The sequence below is a fragment of the Sinocyclocheilus rhinocerous genome, unplaced genomic scaffold, assembly GCF_001515625.1.
Source record: "Sinocyclocheilus rhinocerous isolate Xijiao unplaced genomic scaffold, SAMN03320098_v1.1 scaffold252, whole genome shotgun sequence".
Taxonomy (NCBI): domain Eukaryota; kingdom Metazoa; phylum Chordata; class Actinopteri; order Cypriniformes; family Cyprinidae; genus Sinocyclocheilus; species Sinocyclocheilus rhinocerous.
In genome coordinates, this window is record NW_015625591.1 from 79,965 (window position 1) to 84,713 (window position 4,749).

Here is a 4,749-nt window from a genome sequence, read left to right on the forward strand (position 1 = left end):
TTCTATTTTTTCTATTCTATCTACTTGTTTTTCTTTGTGTGTGTGTGTATGTGTGTGTGTATATGTGTGTGTGTATAATATATATGAGCAGTATCACTCGAGTACGAGAGCGATACCGACTCTATATCAGCATGGCTGTGATTAGGCCAGAGGCACGATGCCGCAGGCCAAGTGCCAGAGGCAATCACAGCCGCTGATACAGAGCCGGTATCGCTCAATTATGAGAGTGATATTGCGTTTATACAACAGTTCGACGGAACATGTGTGTAATTAAATGTATGCTAAATGACTACATGTAAATGTTTTAGATGTTTACATTTTGAATGTTTAAGTTCAAAGAATTGTACAGTTTAAAAAAGTTATTGCTGTTTCCAAACATTTAACACATTACATCAGATTAAAGATCAGAAAGCTCATATAACTCTCATTATTTGCTCTTGTTAAAAAGAACACTTTAGCATATTATTAAAAAGTGTACTTATTACAGAAATGAGATACAGAAAGAATATAAGTGTCATGATATGGTGTAGAATGAATACGCACGAAGATGAAGGTTAACAATTTTTAATAATCCACATAAGGTAATCCACAAAAGGAAGGCTGGAAACACATGTATATTCGACGTTCAAGATCCGACAAACTAACAGAACAGACAGGAACTTAAATACACTGACAAATGAAGATAATTAAACACACCTGAACATAATGACATAATAAGACACGAGGGAAAACTACGTCAAGGAACACATGAGGGAAGAAAACAAACTAAAAGTCTATGTGGTGTGACAATAAGTGTAAAATGAATATAATGTTTTCAGACACTTTGAATGTTGATTGATTAAATATGTGTTATATAGTATATATACTGCCGAATGTACTGACAAGCATTTCAGGTTAACTAAAGTATGCTTTAATGTAATTTCGTTAACACTTTAGATTAGGAACACTATTCACTATTAACTAGTTGCTTATTAGCATGCATATTACTAGCATATTGGCTGTTTATTAGTACTTATAAAGCACATGTTAATGCCTTATTCTAGATCCTTTAACCCAACCCAATACCTAAACATAACTACTACAACAATTACCTTACTATCAAGATTTTATTGAGGGAAAACTCTTAATAGTGAATATGTGTTAATAGTAAATATGTGTTCCCTAATCTAAAGTGTTACTGCAATTTCAAAAAAAAAAAAAAAACTATTTAAATGGTCACACTTTACTTTAAGGTCAAATTTTCACTATTAACTAACTATTAACTATGACGTTTGACTCCATAAACTGCAAATTTGCTGCTTATAAATAGTTAGTGGGGTAGTTGTTAAGTTTAGGTATGGGGTGGATTAAGGGATCTAGAATAATACAGAAAAAAAGCATTAATATGTGCTTTGTAAGTACTAATAAACAGCCAGTATGCTAGTAATATGCATGTTAGTTAATAGTGAGAATTGAAATGTGTTACCATTTAAATATATTTGTAATTGCATATTTATAATAAGGAAGTTAAAATTTAGTACATTTAAAATGTATTAATTTTTTATTCTTGAATAACACACTATAGTTACAATTATAATAAAGTACTTTATTACACATTTAAGTGCTTTAATATGTCAACACATGATTTTTTTAAATGTATTTTATGATTTGAGGTTTGCCACTAGTCTTGCTTGTTACATCTTGCTTCAAAATCAAATTAAGTTACACTGGCTAGCATAAATAACTGAGAGGTTACTTCACTACTAATCTCTGCTTTTCTAGTAGTTGAACAAGACCATAGTGCTTCTTTGAGAAGGTGAGAAGGCACATTAGTGATTCTATGGTGCAATGTGCATTTTTCATCTTTGCATCTGCCACAGTTTTTCCTTTCCTCATCTGGTCTGTCCCTCTATAGCTCTCTGAGAGTGTCCCCTGCCCTCTCTTTCACTTTAATTTTCCCCCCTCCCCCCCTGTCTCTCTCTTTTTCTCCGCAGTCTCATGTCCTCGCGGCGATACTACTTTGAGGTTTTGCACAAGCAAGATGACAGAGGTTCAGACCATGTGGAGGTGGGGGTGAGTACAGAGCTGGAGTTTGGAAAATTCTAGTAATTTACTGTAGACGTTGAAATGTCGCCAAATGTCAATAAAACACTTTAAGTGATAGCGTGTTGAAATTGTACGTAAAACTTTTTTCCTGATACTGTTTTAGTCAGGACATTTTGATACCTTTTAGTATCCTTTCCATTAGACTGCCTACCAGGCAGAGCTTTTTTATCATTGTACACTTATTGTTAATTGAATGGACTGAAATATGGGATGCATCATAAATTAACTCTATGTTTAAGTGGTCTGCCACACTTATGCCTTCTACTATTTTCTCTACCTCTCTCTCAATTATTTCATTACATAAAGCTGAATAAGTGGAAAGATGAAAAATGTGGCAAATTAGTCAGGGAAACATTTTCCATGGCTCGCTTCACTTAAATCTACAAAACACAGTTATTCTTGGTAATGGCCAGCTCAGAATTATTGCCGCAGTATAATCCAAGTCAAATTTAGTAAATATATAATGGCTATATCCACAGCAAACAAACATCTACCAACCCACTATTTTTATAACTCATTAGTCATTAAAACATTTATAGATACTACATCTCTAGCTATTACAATATCCTCGAGTAGTATAAAAGCCTTGACCTGAAAGATGTAGTGCTCTTTGATATCCTGATTGTGTCCGGAGTGCACCCAAAGGATGCAGAGTTTAACCAGTGCATTTCAGTAATTTTATTATCTAGGAGAAGATAGAAAGTAAATGGCAAACAAAGAGAGACAGGGGGAGAGAAAAGGGGAGACAGAGCTGATAATGGAATAGAAAACAAATAGATTAAAAAAAGATTAGATCATTTTGTTGTTCCTGCTTAAGATGGGCAAAATTCAATAGTAAAACCTGAGTATGAATAGGATCTCCTAAATGGAAATATAGTTTGTAAAATAAAATCAAATGAATAAAATTATAATGAAATAATAAAACTAATACATTTTATTACATAATTTAATAAATTTCTAAGCCCCTTAGATAACAGATACTATTGCACCTTCTGTCTCTCTCCCTGCATATAAATGTAAATTTATACAGAATGAAATGTTATTTATCATTCTCTAATTGATTTATTTTGTCCCTTATTATTCCACACAGTTTTCATTGTAGATATACTTATTTTTAACTAAATTCAGCTTTGTGTTAAATATAAGTAACAAAAGAGCAGGAAAATCAGCTAAGCACAAGGTACTGCAGGCGTAATCCTCACTCCTTTTTTGGATTCACATAACATCTCTGGGACCTACTTTATCATCCAGGCACATAGATTTTCCAGTAAAATCAGACTTTTCTTACCTAATCAAGCTGTACCACTCCTCTAGGCTTGAGTCACCCCTAGACTGCAGTGCTCTTTTATTCAGCCTTGCTGTATGCACAATCAACAGGGGTGCACATAAGTGGTGCACAGGTGCGCATGCACGACCAAAACAAAAAATATGCTGAATAATTAAATTCAGACCACGTACCATTATGGTTGACAACTGTTAATGCACAATCACCGTTTTAGATCAACTAACTGTAATGGTATATAAGATTTCCATTCAAACTAAAAGCATAAATCTAGGCTATGAGCTGCCGGTGTTGTGTAATATTCGGTTCCCGTGAAAAACTGTTCCAATGGGCGGGGTTAGTACGAATATTAATAGCGTGGGCGTGGCCTTTTTAACTACAAACAAGCGAATGGAAAGGATTGTGTTTTCTGTTCTTCAGCTCTTGTGTGATGAATTATTTTGAAAAGGTAATAAAGCCGAATGTTCATATGCCCCGTTTAGATGTACAGCTGTTTATGTTATTCACATAGGCTAAAATGCTTATTGTTTCGCATGTGATTTTATCAGAACGCTTTATCATGGCCATATGACAATGTTTTGCTATGTAGCTTACGTGGATGATACTAAACACCAAACATGGCACGAATCGAACACATTTCTGTCGTTCCTCGTTGTTTTTTTGTCATTTATTTTCAAGTTGTAAACTGTGTCCCTAGTTGCTGTGTATTTTGCTGCATCATAACTTTCACAACTTTTCATAACTTTCAGTGACTGCAATTAAACTCAAAAAGGCATTTTGTATGTATACTAAACACACACACACACATACACACATACGAAGAGTTAACTTTTCCAATTTTATTCATGCATAAATACATGCAGCAATGCATTACACATTGTAGGTGTTATCAGAATGCATATTTTCTCTGGCTGCACAAACACAAGATATTACAAAATAAATTAAAGAAACATAAATGACACAAATTAAAACTCAGCTGTATCTAACTTTTGTTTAAATGCAGATTTTGCAAGAAACTACTGGGGCCTATGAACTATTGTCCTGTCCTGCACTGGTCAAGGAGACCATTTCTGAATCCCCAGTCATGCCTGTCATGGTTACTGAACAATTGTCCTGTCTCAACCCGGCTGCAGAGGCTGTCTGTGAACTTACGGCCAGCCCTGAATCGGCCACAGAGCCCGTTTGCGAACTCTCTGCTTGTCCTGTCACGGCTATGGAGGCCGTCGGTGAACTCTCTGCCTGTCCTGTCACGGCTAAGGAGGCCGTTTGTGAATCCTCGTCCTGCCCTGTCACGGCTATGGAGGCCGTCTGTGAACCCTCTGTCCGTCCTGTCACGGCCATGGAGACCGTCTGTGAACTCTCTGCCTGTCCTGTCATGGCTA

At 35.5% G+C, this 4,749-nt stretch overlaps 1 pseudogene; it reads left to right on the forward strand.

Annotated features, from left to right (window-relative positions):
- The window catches only part of LOC107757871 (N-acetyl-beta-glucosaminyl-glycoprotein 4-beta-N-acetylgalactosaminyltransferase 1-like), a 97,504-nt pseudogene that overhangs the window by 59,754 nt on the left and 33,001 nt on the right, over positions 1–4,749 (forward strand).